At 31.4% G+C, this 12,158-nt stretch overlaps 1 long non-coding RNA gene across 1 annotated transcript in view; it reads left to right on the top strand.

The window, feature by feature from the left end:
- The window catches only part of LOC309628732, a 74,491-nt gene that overhangs the window by 1,923 nt on the left and 60,410 nt on the right, over positions 1–12,158 (top strand). The gene's annotated exons all lie outside the window — the stretch shown is intronic.

Here is a 12,158-nt window from a genome sequence, read left to right as displayed (position 1 = left end):
TACATAATTCAAAGTTAAACTTTTAAAATCTATATAGCAAAATATATCAACAAAGATAGCAGTAAAACCAAAAAATATATCAGATGACAGATTTAAGATCAATTTTTATTATATTTATAAATGTAAATGGGATAGACTAAAAACTGCCACATTTTCAGATTTTCTTTTTTTTTATGCAGTTGTAGCTATTTATGAGAGACTTTTGAGTGGATAAGTAAATGAAGTTCATAGCTTGAAAATATCCTAGAGGGCAAGGTGCACCTACCCCTTATTTACAGAGAGAAAAATAAAAGGCCAAGAGAAGTCAAGAAAATTATGCTCTCAATTAGCATTCATTCTCTTAATAAATTAAACCTCACCTTCAATTTAGTGATTAGAGGTAGGTAATTTTTAAAAATAGTAGGTAGAGGGAAAATTGTCTAATTATATACCCCAGTAATTCACATTATTTCAGAAATGTGCTCCATTAGGAAACTCATTGCCAAATAATTAAAATCTTACAACATATCAATGTAATTCAGAGGACAAATTGCCCTTGTTGTTGTTTAAGAAAAATTCATTCAATGGAAAATTGATCCAGTTCTCTGCACATTCATTAAAAGAGTAAGTGTATTGAAATTACAACTTACTGTGCATTACATTGTTAGACTGTATGAAACACTATAATATTTGAACATAAAAAATTACTCCTTTGTTAAAATTATGCCATAACAGGACAAATTTCATTTAATGAACCAGAGTATGTGTACTTTTTTTTCTTTTACTAGTATAGTTTCATATATTTCTATCTTCTGGGGACTAAACATTTATTACATGAAGATTTTTCATGTAAAGGTATAGGTAAGTAATAAATTTGGTTTGTAACTAAAAAGCTGATGCCAATGTTGTTTTTTCAAAGAATCTATTACACTTCAGAACCTTTGATAAATGTATTTGCTATTTAGTTTGAAAATATCTTTTATTTTGGATATTGCCTATATGTTTCAAATGAATTTAAATGGAAATATATATTACATATGTCCCCAATAAGTAACATATTGTCTTTTAAAAATATATTTCTTTTTATTTTTTTTATTTTTATTTTTTTAACATCTTTATTGGAGTATAATTGCTTTACAATGGTGTGTTAGTTTCTGCTTTATAACAAAGTCAATCAGTTATACATATACATATGTTCCCATATCTCTTCCCGCTTGCATCTCCCTCCCTCCCACCCTCCCTATCCCACCCCTCTAGGTGGTCACAAAGCACAGAGCTGATCTCCCTGTGCTATGCGGTTGCTTCCCACTAGCTATCTATTTTACATTTGGTAGTGTATATATGTCCATGACACTCTCTCACCCTGTCACATCTTACCCTTCCCCCTCCCCATATCCTCAAGTCCATTCTCTAGTAGGTCTGTGTCTTTATTCCCGTTTTGCCACTAGGTTCTTCATGACCTTTTTTTTTTTTTTCCCCTTAGATTCCATGTATATGTGTTAGCATACTGTATTTGTTTTTCTCTTTCTGACTTACTTCACTCTGTATGACAGACTCTAGGTCCATCCACCTCACTACAAATACCTCCATTTCGTTTCTTTTTATGGCTGAGTAATATTCCATTGTATATATGTGCCACAACTTCTTTCTGATCAAAGCAAAACATAATAAAAACTTAAAGGAACAAGAATGCATTAATACTTCTTACATGATCAAAAATATATATCCCAAACAATAAACCAGACAAAACTTAGAATTATTACCAGTAAAACTGAGAATGAAATAAGTGTACCCATTTACAACTATTATAGAACATTGCTCTGGAGTTAACAGCCAGTGCAAGAGAATAAAATAGAAGTATAAATTTGGAGAAAGAATAAAGAAGAAAATTTATGATTCTTTTCTAATTATATAATTATTGTCTTAATTCAGACAACTGTAACAAAATGCCATAGACTGGGTAGCTCATAAACAACAGAAATTTACTTCTCACAGTTCTGGAGACTGTGAAGTCCAAGATCAAGGCACTGGCAGATTTGATGTCCGGGAAGAACCTGCTTTCTGGTTCATAGACAGCTGTCTTATCTTTGTGTCTTCACAGAGTGGAAGGGACAAGGGAACTCTCTGGAGTCTCTTTGATAAGGGTACTAACCCCACTCAGGAGTGTTCCACCCTCAAGATCCAGTCACCTCCTAAGGTCCCACCTCATAATACCATCACATTGGGGATTAAGTTTTAATATATGTATGGTAGGGGCACAAACACAAACATTCAGTCTATAGCAATTATATACATGGAAAAATTAGCACACCAAAAATATCTGAGAAACAATAAGAATTGAATAAGGGGCTCCTTTAATAATACTCTGCACAAATAATTTTCCTATATGCAAACAATAGCCAGTTAGAAAAATATGGCAGGAAAGATCCTGTTTAATGTAGAAACAAAAAGGTAAAACCCATAGAATTAAATTTAAAAATAAAAGGAGAAACTTTCAAACTCCCCTAAGACTAGAACAATATATTTAAGTAAATGAAAGAAAAACCTTCTTGGATAGGAAAACTCAATAAATTTATTATAGAAAATTTTAAACATACATAAAATAAATTAATTACATGTACTTTATCCAGATTCAATAATTATCAACTAGTGACTAATCATGTTTCATATCTATTTCCACCCATTCCCTCTTTCCATATTAGTTTGGAGCTAATAGAAAATAGATATATTTTTTATCTTTAAATATTTCAATAAATATCTTTAAAAATTAATAATTTGAAAATATACACACAATGTTGTCAAACCTAAATATTAAAAATAATTCTCTACTATTAAGAATCTAGTTAGTACTCAAATTTCTAATTACTTCATAAATATTTTATCGTTTTCCAGTTTGGTCCATTGACTTAGAATTCAAATAAAGTCTAAAACTTGCAGTTTTAAAAAAATTGTCCTCCAAGGTTTTGTATAGTCTGAACTTTGCTGATTGCATCTCTATGGTATAAACATGTTTGTTCCTTTTGTGTATTTAGTAAAGATTGTTAGTTGGATATGGAGGTTTGATCTAATTTAGGCTCTTTTTTGTTTTGTTCTTGCAAGACTATTTTGTCTTTGGTCATGTGTTTTTCTATTAGAAGGCAAATAATACTTGGTTGTCTCCCTTTTAGTTGATGATTAATGCCCAAGCTCATTAATTTATTAAGCATTGCAAAACAGTGATATTCTATTTTTCGTTCTTTACTAGGTGGAATATATTTATAAAGAAGAACTTCTCTCATTTACTATTTGATTACCTAGTGGCATAGTTTATGTAAAAAGGCAAGATTAACCCTTGATTTGTTCTCTTTACTTTCTACTTTTAAAAATAATCAGTTAGCTTACTTGCATCCTCCAATGGTGACCAGTTAATTTGTTGTTATAGTTATTGTTGTTGTGTGGTGGTATATGTTCCAATCTATTTTAATTATTACCCTTTTAATACTTAGATTTTCTTAACTTTGGCCAGTGGCAGACTCTTCAAAATTCACTGTTGAGTGCTTTTACCACAACCCTAGTAGGCTTTACTTATTTCCTTGCTACTTGCTCTGAAAAGATTCCTCAGGATCCCCTTATTCTTTTTTTTGCCTCATATTTATTATTAGCCATACCTCCAAGGATCCCTGCACCTTTTGCTTGGATTTGGTATTTAGAGACCATAATCTGTGAGATAGGGAGTTACTATTTTAAAGATGCCAGTTCTCCTTATATTTTTAATTTCAATGAAATATCAAATACAATGCCAGAAGGATATTTTATAACTTGACAAAATGACAATAAAACTCATTTGGAATATTTAGGAATAAGAATTTAATGAGAAAGCCCTTTCACATGTTAAAATAAATGACAAAGCTACAAAAATCAAAACAACTTTATACTATAGAGGAAATAGAAAATAGACCAAAGAAGAAAGTGGCATTTCCTTTAAAATGAGGAGAAAGGGAGAGATGGGTTATCCAATAAGTTTTATTGGAACAATTGGTTATGTCGTTAACCATAGAGATATTTTACTTTAACATCAAAATAAATTCCAGATGGATGAAAGATTTAATTCAAAAAGTATAGGTGGTTTTATTCATTAACTTGGGATTTGAAGAGGTATTTCAAATTAAAACTTAAAACCCAGAAATTGTAAAGCAAAACTGTACAAAAAAAGAGAAATTTCATTATATAGAATTTTAAATTATTCATATATAAATATATATGAAGTCAAAAGACTAATGACAAACTGAGGAAATATTAAACATACATGAGATACAAGAGAGATTAACTTCCTTACTTTACAGAGAGCTCCTCTAAATATAAATATTTACAACCTAATTAAAATATCATAAAAGTTATTAATAACCAATTAATAGAAAGAAAATAAGAATGCAACTGCAGAGTCCACACCAGAGAATCAGTGTCTCCTTAAATTCTGCACTCTGGTTCTGGCCCTGTGACAAAGTAGACTCCGAAGCAAGAAAGATTATTAGATGTAAAAAGGAATATTTCATGATAATAAAAGATAACAGCAATCTTAAATTTGCATATGCCAAAAAAAAAGCTTTGAAATATATAAAGCTAAAATTGACATAGCTTTAAAAACACATACAGGAAAAACAGTAAAACCCAGAGCCATAGATGGACATTTTAGCATACCACTCTCAGTAACAGAACATGACTTTATCATCATATGACATTTCTCTGTGTGTCTCAGTGTATCTTTAGATGGCCATTTTCTTATAAGGACATCAGTAATATTGGATTGAGAAACCACTGTACTCCATTGTGACCTCATTTTACCTAATTACATGTGCAACAATCCTAACTTTCAAATAAGGTCACACTCTGAGGTACTGAAGGTTAGGACTTCAGCATATCTTTTTTGGGGAGGGGGACACAATTCAACTTATAACAGATAGCAAAAAGTCATGTTAGTCTTTTGATTTACATTATTTAAATGTGATTAGAGTTTCTTTCCATTTACCACTCCTATCCTTGAACTATTGCTATGTCATATTTTGTACATAGAGTATGTTATTAACCCCACAAGGCATACTTATTACTTATTATTACTTTTAAATCATAAATATGCATTTGATTTAACTTTAACTTTTATAGTGTTCATTTCTTTCATCTTTGACTATTTTCTTTCAACCTGAAAATATTCCTTTCATGTTTCTTATAGTGCTGGTTCACTAGTAACACATTCTTTCAGGTTTTTCAAGGAGGGGCTGAAAACATCTTTAATTCACCTTCATTTTTGAAGAATATTTTCATTGGATATAGGATTTAGTTGGCAGTTTTAATTTTTTCTTTCAGTGCTTTAAAGATGTCATTCCATTACTTTTTGTCTTTTATTATTTATTTTGGAAAGTCAGTCATAAATCTCATTCTTACTTTTTGAAGGTGATGTGTCTTTTTTTCTCGGCCTGATTAAAAATGTTATTTTTCTCTATAATTTGAGCATTTTAACTGTGTTTTTCCATATATAGTTTCTTTGTATTTATCCTTCTTGGGGTTGGCAGAGATTCTTGGATCTCTGATTGATGCCTGCCATCAGGTTTGGAAAAATTATCATCCATATCTTTTCAAATATTGTCTCCATCCCTTTTCTCTTCTTCTGAGATTCCAATTACACATATATTCATGTCCTGTATTATTTTTTGCCCTATAGTCTAATATGCAGTTCTGTTTTTTCCAAGTTGTTTCTCTGTGTACTTCCACTTGAATATTCTATTTTTATGCTCACTAATAATGTCTTTATTGTGTCAGTCTGCTATTTACTGTGTCTAGTCTGCTGTTGAACACATTCCATGAGTTCTTAAACTCATATATGTATTTTTTTCAGTTTTAGAATGTCTCATTTAATTTTTATGTTGATTCTAATTGTATACTGAAAATCTTTTATTCTTTCCATTATTTACTTTATTTACAATTATTCTTGTTATTTATTTTAAAGCTCTCGTCTGTTTATTCCAATGACATGATGGAGGGTGGAGAATCTCCTTATATCATCTTGTTTTTTTTCTTTTTATTTTCAGTTACATTCTCCTGCTTCTTCAGATATCTCATATTTATTTTAGCATGCCAAAAACCATAGAGAGAGAGGTTGATCTTATTTTCCCTCAGGCAGTATTTGCTCTTCTCTGTTACACACATAGACTGAGGGCAAATTACTTCAGTTCAGTTGGAAATTTAGCGTGATGGGTGCTGAATTGTAGGTTAAGGTAAATTTAGTACTTCTCGGGTTTCATATATTTCAAGTAGAGACATTTCTTTTGTTTCCACAGGCCCCTCCCTCTAGAAGGGCTTTGTCTCCTAAGCATTGCAAGAAAGCAAGAGTTTTTTGCACCACCCCAGCACTCATATTCCATTTCCAGTGACTACCCAAAGCTCTGCTAGTTTCTCTTTCTCCTAGTAGAGTTCCTCTACTTAAGTCTTAACTAGATCTTCAAATCACAGATTTGACAAATGCTCCTAATGAAGCTAATCGCTGCTGATCTCATCTTGCCTAAGAAGAGATATTCCATCTCTAGAAATAGTTTGTCCATTCCTCTTTGCTTCCTCACTGCTCTGGTTTAATAAATTTGACTTATGGATGCATGCATTTTTTTCCTGTTTGTTAACATGGTTGGGGGAGTTATAGCTTGCACCTGTATTCTGCATTCTACTCCGCAGTTTAAATAGATATTTTAGCTTTTTTGTTAAGTCTAATTGATTAGTCATGGCTGGTATGAATACTGTGATGAAAAGGATTTTGACATCAACTTCGGACTCTTGGGGAATGAGGGCCATAATTAATTAACAATTTCTACCATGGGTTTGGATATGGGAGTGTGGCACATATGCTAGTCCTATGTCTAACTGCACTATTTATTACTGTGTGCTACAAACTTTGGTAGGTGGTGGATGTGCCTAAGACAAAGAAAGATAAAGACGGAAAGAGGCATGTACATTATAGACTATGAATGGAGCCTCCATGGGAGAAGGGGCTTTGTTGTCTTGTTCTCCATTGTATTCCCAGTTTCTGAAACAGTGAGTGCTAAATACACTGTGGCTGCTTAAAATATATTAACTGAATGAATAAGTAAGAGAAGTAAATATGGAGTGGATATAATTGGATGTACGTGAGACCCTTTCCTGAATTTTGGGGACCCAGCTGCTTGCAGACTATGATCATGTCTGGCTCATCTTAGTATTTCCACAGCATGCCATACATGGTGATTAGATGCTTCTGAATGAGTGATTGAATGTGTATTGGAGCAGGTCATCATATATATTTTTAGTGTTGCTAAAATAATTGGATTTATCCATTCATTACATGAACTTTTACTGATTGCCTATCTGTTGTCAAATTCTACATATACTGAGGACAATTTTTACTTAAAGTAATAACAATATGAAAATTTATACAAACAATAAGATAATATCTTAAAATTTTTTTTCACTAAATGCTACATAAACAGTGTATTCAACAACCTGTTAAAATAATTGTAGTCTTTTATCGTGTTTAATGAGCATTAGTGTCTTCTGCCACGAAGCTAGTCATTCAAAGATTATACTACCTTGAACTTGAAGATCAAAACAAATGACTCTACTCATGAGAGATAAATCACTTCTTTCTGAAAAGCCATTTATTAATGATGAATTTGTATATAAATATGTATTATTTAAGTTCTCTTTAAGTTATAACAGTCTATGATTTGCTAAACAATTTATTTAAATGATGAATAAAACAAAATAATAATATTTATCATTTTTAAAATTCTATAATAACTGCTTTATATGTATTATAAACTGTATTTCTAAAAATGGATTTTGGGATAGGTTAATAATTTTTTACAGACAGGAAACTAAGATTTAGAGAGTTAGCTAAGGCAGAATTTGAAACCAAGTCTGTCTTATTAAAAGCAAACAAAGAAACTATCTTCTTGTCTTAGTCAGCTTGGGTGGCTTAAACAACAGAAATTTATTTTCCCATAGTGGTTCTGGAGGCTGTAATATCCATGATCAAGATGCCAGCCAGTTCAGTTCCTAATGAGAGTTCTCTTCCTGGCTTGCAGATGGTTGCTTTCTCATTGTATCCTCACATGGTTGAGAGGGAGAAAGGGAGAGAGAGAGAGAGAGAGAGAGAGAGAGAGAGAGAGAGAGAGAGAGAGAGAGAGGGAAAGATCTCTTTCTCTTCCTTTTAAGACCACAGTCCTTTCAGATTAGGGCCTCATCCTTCTAACCTCATTCAATCTTACTTACTTCCTAAGTACCCTATCTCTAGATACAGTCACATTGGGGGTTAGGGCTTCAACATATGATTTTAGTGGAACATGTTCAATCCATGGCAGTTCTTCAACACTATAATAGGCAATTTTGTAATTAGTACTATTTATAATTTTTAAATAAGGATGAAATGATTTAATATCTTGAGTTTTTTTCAGTTATTTTATTTGTCTTCTGGGTGTAATTTGCTTTGTGACCTACAATTAATAACTCCATGAATAACTCTGTGGCACATAGTAATATTTGTTGAATTAATGAATGAATTCTATCTCCTAAGAACAAGTTTATGGTCATACAGATTTGTGTTCTTGTATGATTTTCAATTTTTTCTCTCCAAAGTATAAGTTATACATTATTTTTAATGCAAATGACACTCTTTAATTATTCTTCCTAGTAGCTCTAGAATTCGGAGAATGGTTTTAAACCTAAACTATCTTTGGTTTCCTAAATTTAATTATGCCTTACGATATGGCACTTCAACAATCTAATCCTCTTTGCCACCGTCATTGTTCCTCAGCCCATCAAAAGAGTATGTAGCCACAGCAAGATCATTATATTTTAGATATGGTTTTGGAGCACATGAATAAAACTGTCCCAATGGTTAAAAATTATTTTATATAGCTGGAACATTCCGTGGGGAGTTAATATGGATTCCAGAATATGGCAGTGTGTATCAATTTTCAGGTGGTTTTCTCTTTTTCAACAAAGAAAACCTTAAGAAACATGGTCTTTTCCAAAGTATTTATTTGTTTTCCATAACAAAAAGTTTTGGCCTTAAATTTTTATCTGACATAAAGAAGAAGTTCAAGAGAAGTGCAAAATAAAATAGCTTTCTAGCCTTAACTACATACAGGCTGAAGATAGAGGAGAGAAGGGGAGGGATGTAAAATGTTCAGAATCTCTAGGTCCTATTCAAATGGTCTGACTTAAATATCTTAACAACAACCTATCTGAGGTTTTAGTGATAAGTGTTGAAAGGTTTGGCTAATTTTTACCAGATTGTCTGTACTAAGTATATCAAGATACTCTTTTGGTTGAGATTGGGATGAAATCTATAAACTTGAAACAGAATAGCATATGTTGCCTGGTAGAACAGGAATAATTCTGGGCCAACTATTAGAAGAGAGTTCCAGGGCCAGCTCTGTGACACTGATTACTTCTCTTCAACAGAGATGGCCTTGGAGATTCATTTTTCTTCTAAAATGTTGTAACTGATTTCTCTCCCTCCCTTTTCCCACCTTTCTTCCCTCCCTTCTTTCCTTCCTTTCTTCCTTCCCTCCTTCCTTCCTTCCACAAATATTTATTTTACACCTACCATTTCTTACAGTAAGGAACCAGAATGAAAGAATTTTTGAGCTCAAGGAGCTTATAACTTGGTTGGAGAAGCCCAGACATTTAACAACTACTTGCTAAAATAGTCATACAATTTTAAGTGTGATAACTGCTTCAGAGAAAGATTTACCTTAATGGAGAGGGGACTTTTTGGATAATATTTTATGTCTTTATTTCCCAACAGTTATTTCCAAGTATTAAAGGGAAGCACTCAGCCTTTTTTTTTTTTTTTTTTTACTGTAATGAAAGAGAGAGATTTAATTGCTAATGGGCCAAAATTTCTATAAAGAAGATAATACTGATAATGCAGTCTACTTAGGTCTCTTTTAGACTAACTTTAGGACTCTTTTAAATATATTTTTAAACAAAATTAGCTGTACTTTCCTATAATTTTTCTTTTGCAGTATTCTAGGAAATAGGTTTAAACTTATTTCAGTGCCATATACTTTAAGAATTACAAATGTTGGCAATGAGTTGTTTTATTCATGAAGATGATGAGCTCAGAGGATTAGGTGAAATATACTGTTGCTCTAGATTTCTCATTTTTTATGTGAAATTTTTTTCTGTAAATTTTAGGCCAGCTGAAAACATTTTCTTTATATAGCTTGTTGTAAAAAATTTAAACAATGCAGTAGTATGTAAAATTAGAAAACTTTTCCCCTTTGAAAAATCCAACTTCCCCATATGGTGTGTTTTCTTGAATTTTTTTTTCTGCAGACATACATAACGTAACTATACTTTTTTTAAACAGAAATATGCTCATATGATATATATTATTCTGTAATTTTGCATATTTTCCTTAATAATATATAGTAAATATCTTTCCACGTTGTTATGAAAAATTCTGTTCCAATCTAATAGCTATGTAATTCTCCACTACACTAATGTACTGTAATTTATTTAAGCAATCAGATATGTACTTGGGTACTATTGGACACTTGTGTCATATCTAGCTCTTTGCTCTTATAATTCTGCACTGAAATCTTTCTGCATCTGTCTTTCCTTCTTCTGTAATTATTTCTGCGTATCACTTATTAGGAGTTAAAAACTTTAATTTTGAATAGGTATTTTGATAAGTATTGCTAATTTGTCCTCCAAAAATCTGTACCAATTTATACTCCTGTATATAAATGTGTATGTGTAGTTGCCCCTCCCTTCCTTCTGGCCAGTGCTGCATATTATCAATATTTGCTAATCTCATAGGAGATGATTACATTACAGTTACTTTATTTTTGCATTTATATGTTTATTAGTGATGTTAAAAAATCTTTGTTAATGTTTATAGTTCATTTATATTTTATTTTGTTCATATCCTTCATTCATTAGTTGGTCATTTTTATTTATTATTTTGTGGATACTTCTTATTAATATTCATATCAAAATTCTTATTTATATGCTGTAGTAGTTTTTCCCAGTATGTTGTTTGTTTTTTATTCTGTTTATGCCATCTTTTGTCATGTTGAAGTTTTAAATTTTTATATAGTCAAGTGTTTTCTTTTATGGCTTCTAAGGTTGGTGTCATTCATTGAAAGAACTTCCCAAATTAAGATTTTAATAATGTTCCCACATTTTATTCTTATCTTAAAAGAATATTTTATATTCAAATCTTAAAGTTAATAGAAATTTATTATAACATATTTTGTGAGATTGATTTCCAATTCTATTCCTAAATATACAGGCAATTGTTAAATAATAGTTACCAAGTAGGCTGTTCTGTTCCTCACTGGTTTGAAATGATTCATTTATAATGTTCAAAACTTCCATATGCTCATGGGTCTTTGCTTGACTATTGTGTTTCATTAATCCAATTATCGGAGTCAGTAACATACTGTTTTAATCACTGAAGCTTTATCATAAATATTTGTATCTGATTGGATAAGTGTATATTTATTACTCACTTTTGACAATTTCTTGCCCCTTTTCATTGACTTACTTTTCCACATGGATTGAAGAATCAACTTAGTTCTTTTTTCTCTAAAAAATTCTATTAGGATTTTGATTAAAACTTTAATTTTTTGTATTGGTTTGAGGAGAATTGACATCTTTCCAGCAATGAGATTTTCTATCTAGGAATAAGATGTATTTCCGTATTTAATGAGGACTTCTATGTCCAGTGGTACAGTTTTAATTTCCTCAAATAGGTTTTACGCATTCCCTGTTAAGTTTATTCAAAGGTAATCTGTAGCCTTTGTTGGTATTATTATGCAATCTTTGTTAGAATTACATTGTCAATTAAAACTCTTAGACTACTGATTTTTTGATACATTTAATCAGTTTAATTCTCATTTGATTTATTTCTGATTTTCTAAGTAGCTATCATCTTTAAATAATGATAATTCACTTCTGTTGTGGAGTGAGAAAATAGTGAAGGAGTTCCCTGCAAATGTGTGGAAGCATTTTTCTTTTTATTTATACTGTATGGAGCAGTGCTATATGGGGATACTACTCCACTTTTTCTTTGGCTTTGAGAACCGTGTTAGGAACCTGCTTTAACTTTGTCCAAAATGGAGTCCTCACTGGTTGCAGCCTTCGTTCATTAGACAGACAAGCTA

The sequence above is a fragment of the Balaenoptera borealis genome (assembly GCF_965194805.1).
Source record: "Balaenoptera borealis genome assembly, chromosome: 5".
In the NCBI taxonomy this organism is placed as follows: domain Eukaryota; kingdom Metazoa; phylum Chordata; class Mammalia; order Artiodactyla; family Balaenopteridae; genus Balaenoptera; species Balaenoptera borealis.
Note: the sequence above shows the minus strand (reverse complement) of the source record. Positions and strands in the feature narration are given on the sequence as shown.